Raw genomic sequence first — 10,465 nt, forward strand, 5'->3', positions numbered from 1 at the left:
GTAGGTGTGTGGGGGGAGGCAGTGCCATCCCTGGGCAGGTGGTCCTGAGTTCAGTATGAAAGCAGGCTGAGCAAGCCATAGGAGGCAAGCCAGTAAGTAGCAGCCCTCCATGGCCTCCGCATCAGGTTCCTGCCTGGCTTGAGTTCCTGTTCTGACGTCCTTTAGTAATGGACTACAGTGTGGAATTGTAAGCCACATAAACCCACCATGCTTTTGGTCATGGTATTTCATCGTAGCAACAGCGAACCTAAGACAGAAGTTGGTATCAAGGTATTGCTGTGACAAATAGCTGTGACAGACCTGACCGTATTGCTCTGGGGAGGATTGCAGAAGGACTCTGGAACTTTGTGGGATGTTCTGTAGGATCTCAGAAGATAAGAACGTTGAAAGCAATGAAGACGATGGAGGTCTGGCTTGTGAAGTTTCAGAGGGAAGCAAAGACTCCACTGGGCCATTTCTGTGAAGAATCTGTGTGTCTGGTCAGCTGGAGCTGAACAATTGGCTGTGATTAATAAGAGACCAGAATCACTAAAATCAAACCTTCCCCCCTCCCCCCGGGACAGTGGATGCTGGTCAGCTCGGGCCGAGGATCAGCTTTGGTTAAGAAGAGGCCACACATGCCAGTTGTATTTGGAGGCGGTTAAGGTTGTACCTTGTGCTGGTAGCCAGGCTTGACCGTGAGTAAGAGTCACCCAGATGATACTGGTTTTGAAGGCGTGCAGGGGTCATGGGGAAAAGCCGAGGCTTGGCACTGGGAGAGGCCGGGAGAGGCTACTGTTGAAAGTGCAGCCCGGTTGCAGCAGAGACCTCAGCGTTTTGAGATGCAGAACCATGGAACTGTGGCTAACAACAGCAGCAGCAGTGGAGTGGGGGTGGCCCAAGCTCAGCAGACAAACTGTGTGTACTGCAGAGGGCAGAGCTACAGACGTGGTTCAGGCCCATGGAGGATCCCAGAAGATTGTGAGTAAATCCTAGATATTGAACGCTGAATTATTTACACCGTTGGCATTTGGTTTTGCTTTGTTCAGATTGTGCCTGCATTTTGGTTCCTCCCTCTTGCAGTAAGAAAGTATTTGACTTACGGTTGATTTCCTAGGAGCCCACAATTGAGTCTTTGAATTTTTTAAAGAGACTTTGGGTATTTACAGAGACCGGGATTTGAAAGTTTTGGAATTGGTAAAGACCATGGGACTTTTAAGTGTGTAGTATGTTTTGTATTTGTGATATTTATTAATCTGCAATCTTAGGATGAAGCGCAAAAAGGAGAGGCTACGTCTTAAAGTGTTGTACGTCAAGTTGACAAGGTGCTGATGGTACAGGCTAGTTTTGCGTCAGCTTGTCACGGGCTAGAGGGAGTCATTTGAGAGGAGAATATGCCTCCGTAAGATTGGACTGTAAACAAGCCTGTAGGGCATTTTCTTAATTAGTGATTGACGTGGGCGGTCCCAGCCTATTGAGAGTGGGGTCATGCCTGGGCTGGTGGTCCTGGTTTCTTTAAGAAAGCAGGCTGAGCAAGCCATAGAAAATAAGTCAGTAAGTAGCTCCCCTCCATGGCCTCTGCATCAGCTCCTGCCTTCAGGTCCCTGCCCTGCTTGAGTTCCTGTTCTGATTTCCCTCAGTGATGGACTGTGATGTGGAAGTGTAGGCCAAACAAACCCTGTCCTCCCCAACTTGCTTTTTTGTCATGGTGCCATAGTGACTGTAACTAAGATGCCACCTAAACACATCTTACATCCATAGTAACTGGGTCATGATGGTGTCCCAGATGAATGCAGGAGTAAGGCTTTACTCAGTGTCATCCAGCGAGTGTCTGTGGTGGTTCTGTTACTTGCTACTTGCTTCTTGCTTTGGTGAAACGGATTATCAGTTATCAGACCACAAGCAGGATGTGGTCACTGGGCAATAGAGGATTCATATTATGGCTCAGAGAGTCTGAGGGGTCTAGAAGCATAGCCCGAGGCTCAGGGTCTGCTCAGCTTCCCTGGCTTTCTTTTGGGCTCTGTGTCCTGTCCTCATTGCCTTCAGCAAATTTTCTGTCAACCTGCTCCTTCCCCTTAGTTCTATGAAGAATCCTTTGGTGGTGTTCCTCCATTTGCCACTAGGGGTCAGCACATCTCAGGGAGTAAAATACACTGGACCTGGACACCTGTTCTTTCGTCACTAAATTAGGGTGGGAAGGGGCAAGAGATCATGAAGAAAATTGCTACCTCTTAAAACACTGCCCATTGCCAGGGTACCTGAGCGGCTCCGTGCCCCAAAATCCTTCCAGCATGTACGTACCAGGAACAGCCTGCAAATTTCCGTCATTTTGGCTACTGAAATAATTTATACTCAAGACCATAGGCAAAAATGAGGATGGTTGTGTAACCGCCTCATGGAAGGACATATAAGGGAACAAGCTTCCTTTCTTTATAAAGTTAGTCGTGTACTCTCAAGAGCAGAGCGTCAATGACTTTACCCTCTGCTGGAGATGCCACTGAATGCCACCTCTCACTGCGCTTCTGCTGGCCACCTAGTAATTAGGTTTTTATTGACTGCTACTAATGGGATTTGTCTCTTAGAGTAAAGGAAGGCACATAGAAGGAATGCGTGCTGGGTTAAAGGAAGTTTTCTGCTGCCTCTGAGAACAGACTCTTTTGGAACATCCTAGGACATTTCCTCTACTGAGGTCTCCTGAGAAGCAGCTCATACCCGTCAATGGTACCAGGACACAGACACTGGAGAACCGAGTATTCTTTGTAGTGGTTGGCTCCTTACAATATAGGTCTTGTGCAAGGGAAAGGGGGTGGATGAGGAAAGGAGGGGAGGGGGGAGCACTCCAAAGGTGTCTGTCTGTTGGGGTTGGGATAATGGGATGCCACCTCCCAGGAGAGGGGATTTCAAAGCTTCGGGCCTGCACCCCACTCCCCACCCCTCACCCAACAGAGTTTGCTTGCTGCCCTCTGTAGTGAAGCTGAATAACGTTCTAGCCTGTGCTCCTATTCCCCCCCCCCCCCCCCCCCAAACACAGAGTTTGCTTGCTGCCCTCTGTACCGGAGCTGAATAATGGTTTTCAGATAGAAGGCATCATTCCAATCTCTGCCCTGTACCCTGTTGGAGCTCCCTCTTCCTCATTCTTTAAGGACATGTGACAACTTTCGGGGCATAGCCAGGTAATCCGGTATGGTCTTCGTGTCCCAAGATCCTTTGCATATGATGCCTACAAAGACTTTCTCCCATAAGGTAACATTGTAGGTTTCACGGAAGAAGACAGGGTGTCTTTGGGAACTGTATTTTAGCTATGGCAGTGGAGAGCGGAGACTCTGATTTATATCTAGACTTGGAACCTAGCAGACAAGAAGGGAAATCACCTGAGCAGAAACTGTGCCAGCACCTCCCCTTCTCTGCCAAACAGGGCATGCTCAGAGCCTTGCAAAGCCCCACACTGAGCAGGAGTGAGAGGCCTGGCTCCCACATTCTCAGTGTGGGGGAAAGATGACCTCAGCATGCAAGTCTCAGGGGGTCAAAGGTGTGGCAGGTGTTGCCCGTCCCCCGGCTGTACAGGATTTCAGCATCATCTTCCAGCGATGCCATGCTCTTTAGGAGAGTTAACAGAATTATCCAATCATTTAGTTAAAAGCATGTCAAAAGGCCTGCAGGGAGATCAGCCCTGCAGGGGTGAGGACCAGCATTTAGAGCTTCAGAAACCATGCAGAAGTTGGTTTGGGCCGTGTGCCCAACACTGGGGGAAAGCAGAGATGAGCAGCTCCCTGGGGCTCGTTGACCAACAAGCCTAGAAGGATGGAGGAACTCCAGCTTCCGTGAGAAATCCTGTCTCGAAAAATAAGATGGAGGTGATGAAGGAAGGAAGGAAGGCAGGCAGGCAGGCAGGCAGGCAGGCAGGCAGGCAGGCAGGCAGAGCTGACTCCATATCCACACAGCTGCACGTACAAACAAGCATGCCCGTACACCATAGAAACAAATAAATGCCACACCAGAGGCCCTTAAAATAATAAACATAGAGCAGGTAGGTTTTTACTTCGGAGCTGAAGACAGAAGAAAGAGATGGATTAGATCAGCAGCTCTTCAACCTGTGGGTCGCCATCCCTTTGGCAAACCTCTGTCTCCAAATATATTTACAGTACAATTCATAAGAGTAGCAAAATGACAGTTATGAAGGAGCAACAAAAATAATTTCATCGTTGGGGTCATCACAATGTGAGGGTGGTGGCATATTAATCAGCCTCATGTATTGACATGAATAATACACGTGATACTCTGTATTAAAAGGTTGCAGCATTGGGAAGGTTGAGGACCACTGAATCAGGTGAAGAGGTGACTGGTTTACAGGACAGCTCAGATTCTGAGTCTTTCGATCATTTTGGAGCCTCGGGTGTTGTGTGTGTGTGTGTGTGTGTGTGTGTGTGTGTGAAATGCCATCAATATGATCTTCTTCCTTAGGAGTCCCAAAGCGAAACTAGAATCTGGGGTGTTCAATCCCCATCCCTGCTTCTTGCAGGCAGGCTAGTCCTGTGATCTCTTCCCTACAGGAGAAGGGGCACTACTGCCCGGTCACTGGGGGTCAGTTCATGCTGTTTCCCTACAGGCTTTGCTCCGATGCTCAGTAGGAAGGGATTAAAATGAGCTACCACGGGAGAAAGTACAAAATGTTGACTCTAAAATTGTCCGGGGTTTGAGACTGTAGCTCTGTGATACAGTGCTCGTCCAGCATACACAAAACCGTGGGGGCCACGCCCAGTACCACCGCAATATTCTAAAGGAAGCTGATCACTGTCAACAGTTAGAGATCCCATACAACTCCTAAACCCCCGTTACAACAGTGCACAGGTGGGGTATCTCCCAGCCAGCCGTGTCTCAGTTCCCTGAGCACCCTGGAAGTCCTTCCTGTGCCCTGGCCAGGTCTCAGGCAATTCATGACGTCCTAGTGTTCTTGGTTCTCCTGAGACTACAACTCCTGCTGGCTGCCAGCCCCCTTCACTGAGGGGGAAGTTTGTGTTTTATTGTCTTACACTGATGCTGCAGGGATGTCACTTGCCACACTTAATTGAGTCCCTAATGCCCTTTATATTTAAGCCCCATCATGAGCTGACCTACAACAGAGAGGAGAAGATGCTCCAATCGAGGCTGAGGTGGTCCTGCGGACAACTGTGAGTGAATGGGTCACATAAGCATCTCCCAGCACTGGGTTTTCTTGTTTCCTCTGAAACCCTTGGCAATTTCCCTTGCTTTCAGCTGTGCCGTCGACTTCTGAAGACCATTTCCACCACGTTTCTCACTAATGAGTCATGCCATGCCTCCACTTTGTGTCCTCTAACGTGCGTGTTTCAGCGGAGGCTGGAGAAGTCACCTTGAGCAAACCGAGCCAGTGGGTGCCCACGGAACCTGAGATTCTGTTAATCTAATGAATGGCCGGGCAATCCTGTTGTGCCTGGGTACACTTGGGCTGGCAAAGCTGTAAATCCCTCATTTGCTTTTGCAAGGAATTATGTCATCGTAATTTTTTTTTAATAATGAATACCCACTCCACACATAACAACGTGTAGGGTACGACGCTTTACGGCGCTGGTTCTTCGCCTCCCTGAACACCCTGTAAGTTCTCCTGTCAGTGTGAAGCCCCAGGATGATCTTGCAGAAGCCACTTTACAAGGCAATTAGACTCACACACGGAGTTGAAGCAAAACACACAGAGTTGGGGAAGGGATGGCAGCGCCAGGAGCAACCGTGGGCGAGCTCGCACACACAGTGACAAGCGCGCCACGTGCACGTCTGTGGGTCACATGCACGCCTGCAGGACAGCAACTGTGAATTCTTGAGATTAGAGAATGGGTTCCAATTTTAGAGAGTGCAGAGATGTGAAGTCAAGGCGAAAGGCCGTGCCTCTTAGAATCGGTGCTAAAAGCCAAGCCGTTCCGTCTTTCTGCTTCTCGCGCTTCTTTCTCAACTTGAAGCGTTTTCTCCAGGGACTGATTGTACCCCTGATTGGATGGTGGGGTTAATTGACTTTGGGTTTTGGGGAGTGAATTATGTGCCCCATTCTGCTCTATCCAGATTTCTGCCTGAGTCATTGAGACAGCGCTCACCTAAGAACTAGCTGGAGATTCTCCATCCTGAGGCTGCCTGTCACTTTCCAGCCAAGACACTTATCAGCTCCCTCAGAAGCCCCTGGGTTATATTGCTCTCTGGATACTTCCCTGGCACGGCGGGGCCTTCTGGGAGCTACCGAAGTGTCCTGCTGGGATGCCATGAGATGCTCGTTACTTTAGTAATGTGCTGAGCCCGGTACACGATGATTGCCCGCAGAAAGTCGATGGAGTGCCTTACCGCGATAAGCCACACGGGTCAGTGATGCCCCGAATTCTCCTGTGAAAGAGGATGCCTGGCTCCAAGGAGACTGAATTGCACTGTGCTTCAACACAGCTGGAGGAGGGGAAGCTGGAGTGGCAATTCCCACTAGTTTTATCAGGAATTTTTCTCACCACTGGCCCAGAGCACAATATCACTGGAAAGGGAAGACAACATAAACAAACATGGGAAGAAGTTAAATCACTTACATAGCTCCCCAAATATTTTCCATATAGAAACATTTCGGTTTCCAGGGTTTTTTTTCCCCAATTGTTTTATTGTTCTAAAGTTCACAGATAACATTTATTATTGAAACCATTTTTAACTGAACGGTTCAGTGATGCAAAAATATTTATAATGTGGTGTAACCATCATCACCATCCACCTTTGTAACATTTTTTATCTGATAAACTGACGTCCAAAACCTATTAATAATAGCACCTTCATTTCCCTTTCCCTTTATCCCTGGCAAACATCATTCCACTGTCCAGTTTAATTGCCTTTTCCAAAAGAAATATTTAATTTAGAGAATGGTATAGCTGAACATTTTTATAGATGCTTAGAATTTGGGGGATTGGCATAATCATTGTTCATCTAATTAAGATGCAGTGTGATATTTTAACTTATGCACCGATCTAATCAGGGTGATGAGCAGCTCCCTGTCCTTATCATTTATTTATCTCTGGAAACTTGCAAGAGGAACCACTTCCGTCTAACTTTAGCTTCAGAACTCAGGAGGCTGCATCTTCAAGGATGACCAGACAATTAGTCTGGCTTCAAATTTTTATAACATGACTGAAACACTCATCTGATTAAGACAGGCTAATCTCAAATAATCTTTCTATTCGATTAACTTAAAGTCAACTCAGTGGGAATCTCAGTTGCATCTTCAAAATCTCCTCTGCCATAAAAGATCATGCTGTGACATCCCATCATAGTCACAGTCTTGCTCACAGGGGGCAAAGACTATGTAGGACTCTAAATAAGAAGCAAAATCTGAGGTCCATGTTAGAGTTCTATCTGCCTATATCCATCGAGCAATTTGAGATCTCTGCAAGGTAAATACCAGAAGGCGTGTCAGGAAAGGACACCAAAATAAACCTAACAGCTCAAAGCAAGAAGAAAGCTCAGAGAACAATAAGCAAAATACCAAAGGTACAACTCATAACTGGATGTCATACAATATGCTACAAACACGCCTACTCACATGGGGAACAGCAATCAATGTGTGTGGTGGTAGATACCCCATAGATACTGAAACATCCATGATAAATGAGGAAACTCAAAAGTTCATTGTCTCTCCTTCCTGCCGTGTGTGTGTGTGTGTGTGTGTGTGTGTGTGTGTGTGTGTGTGTGTGTTTGAGACAGGGTATCATGTAGCCCAGTCTGGCCTTGGACTCCTTTTCCTCCCTCCTCTACTTCTGAGTATGGACTCTGAATGAATGGCTTATCCTTTTATACTTTTAACTTTGAATTTAATTTGCATTTCTCTTTTTCCATGAAGTATCTTAAGGTTTTATAGAGGTTCATATAATTCATTTAACAATCATCCTACTTAGGAGCTGGTGGGATGGTGTGGTTAATGTGCATACCATGTAAGCATGAAGACCTGGTTTGGATGCCCAAGTTACCCATAAGAGCCGGGCATGGCAGTTTGTCCCAGCACTGAGATGACTGAGACAGACTGATTCCTAGAGATCATTGGCTTTGCCAGCTTAGCCAGTTGGAGAGCTATGGGTTCAGTGATAGACTTTATCTAAAAAATAATAAATAAATAAATAAATAAATAAATAATAAAAAATATGGCATAAAGTGATTGGGAAAGACTGGGAAAAACACCTGATATCAGCTCTGGCCTTCACACGCACGTTCACATACGTGAACATGCATCCTCATGTCTAAAAGCATGTACCATATAATACACACGTGATGTTTTCATTTTTATTATTATTGTATGTGGCCATTAGTTTTGTGTTGGCTGGAGGACAACTTTGAAGACTCTGCTCTCTCCTTTCCCTTCTACAGTGGTTCTAGTGATCAAAATCTGGTCAGGGGTTTTGCAGCAAGTGCCTTACCCAATGAGTGATGTGGTCTCACATACACACTTTAAAAAAAATTTTAAAAAGTAACTTTCTAGATAGTGTTTTAAAATTTTTCTTAGTGTTGTTTATGCCATCCTGATGGTTTTGGCTTCTCTGTGTTCTTTCAGCTGAAAATGCTTTTTAATTTCACATTTGATTTTTTTTCTGTCTTAGTTGGTGTTTCTATTCTTGTGAAGAGACACAATGACCACAGCAACTCTTTTAAGGAAAACCTTTAATTAGGGCTGGCTTCAGAGGTTTAGTCCATTGTCAATGTTGGAGAAAAGATGGTGGCAGACAAACATGTTGGATTAACTCAGGGTTGTGTGTGTGTTTTGTTTTTATTTTGTTTATTTTTTATTGTTGGTTTCTCAACTGTAAACCTTTGGGTGTTTTGTGGCATAATGTATTTTATATATGTATTTTAATGTACACTATGGAGTACATACCTCAGATTTATTGTTGCTGGGCTAGGGCAATCTACTGCTCCATGTGCGGCATAAAAGTTAGAAAACTTCATCTCTATTATCATATAGTTTAGTTGTATATAAATTATAAGCTCTATAATACACTCCTTGTATTTAAACATTGAATTATTTTATAAAGTGTCTAATCGTAAAAATTCTCATATTTGCCATGTAAGTACATTTTAATTTCTTTGTATAGATCCCACCTGGTATTATTTTTCTGCTGCTTAGATGATTTCCTTTCAAACTTTCATACTATAGGCTTACTGGTGAAGTCTTCCAGTTTTCATGTATTTGAAAACATTTGTATTTTATCTATTTTTTTTTCCCAGAGTGAATCTTGCATGCTGCGATTGGCATCCTGTTTAATGTGTGGATGGTATTTCTAACCACAACCCCAAACATTCAAATCCAGTGCTTATGCGATATTTATCTATGATTACTCCCCTGGCTTAGTTTTCCTTTCGACTACTATAGTTTGCATCCATACAAGTTCAATTTGAGTATGGTTTTTGAAGTGCTCTTATCTATATCCACCTTTTTGAATATTTGAAATATTTCAAAAACAGTTGTAATAACTGTTATGACGTTGATCTGCAGACTCAGTGAGGGAGATAGCTGGTGCAGATGCATTATGGGATGGAGCCCTTAGGGACATGAGGCCTGGTTGGTACTTGTTGGTCCGTGGAGGATGTGGGACTTTAAGGCTTATGACCTAATCTGATTTTTAGTCTGGTTTTTTTTTTTTTCTGCTTCCTGTTCCACTAAGATGCAGGATGAAGACACCACGTGCCAAGCTACCACCCCCACAGTTTCTATGCTCCACCATGACTGAGTCAATACCTCTGAGACTGTGAGCCAAAATGAAACTCTCCTTTTTTACCTCTGTCGTGTCTGTTGTCACACCGATAAGAAGAGTGCCTATGCCAATGCACTTGCTGTTAATACTAACACCTCTTAGTCTTGAGTCAGTTCTGACTCATAAAGGATCATGTTTTCCTTATACTTTGAATATCTGGTAATGGGGCATTAGATGCCAGGCATTGGATGACTGGATGTTGAGTGGTTTGGTTTCTCTATCTTGGGCTTTTCTCTGGAGGCAATTGAGTTATTGAGAAACAGGTCGAAGCTCTCGAGTACAGACTTGTGAAGTGGACCTGTCTGGAGCCATGTTTGGTCTGGGGGGGGGGTGATTATTTCCCACTACCGAGTAATGGTCTCTACAGATATTCTTTCTACTATGCCCCAAATTTGATTTTTTCCCCCAATTGGGTGAAGGGGGCTATATTCTTGACTTCTGATAAACAATGGCTGCTATTATCTAATATAATCCTTTCAAAGTTCCCCCTTCAGCACCGTGTGGTATATCTTCATACGCGTGACATGAAGACTCAGCCCATACAAGGGAACCCCTCCACGTCTCCAGGCTTCACTCTGTGCCCCCATCTCTTCTCTGGCTCTCTTTTCTGGAAACTCTAGCTGCCTGGTCTTTTTGACTCTTACCTCCATCCCCTTTCCCCAGGGAGTCCACCAGCCTCTGCCTGGGTTTCCATTTCAGGACAAAAGCGAGTCTCA

At 45.3% G+C, this 10,465-nt stretch overlaps 1 long non-coding RNA gene across 2 annotated transcripts; it reads left to right on the plus strand.

Moving 5' to 3' along the window:
* Positions 1-17: 17 nt before the first annotated feature.
* Positions 18-7,684, plus strand: LOC126504501 (uncharacterized). Of its 2 annotated transcripts, none has more exons than XR_007592625.1 (3): positions 18-960; positions 5,074-5,147; positions 6,049-7,684. It is a non-coding gene; the product is annotated as an uncharacterized lncRNA (long non-coding RNA). The 2 variants fall into 2 exon arrangements; XR_007592624.1 differs by lacking the exon at positions 18-960 and adding an exon at positions 2,956-3,152.
* The last annotated feature ends 2,781 nt before the right edge of the window (positions 7,685-10,465 follow it).

This window comes from Alexandromys fortis, unplaced genomic scaffold, assembly GCF_014885135.2.
Source record: "Alexandromys fortis isolate MF-2015 unplaced genomic scaffold, M_Fortis_MF-2015_v1.1 scaffold_55, whole genome shotgun sequence".
Taxonomy (NCBI): Eukaryota; Metazoa; Chordata; class Mammalia; order Rodentia; family Cricetidae; genus Alexandromys; species Alexandromys fortis.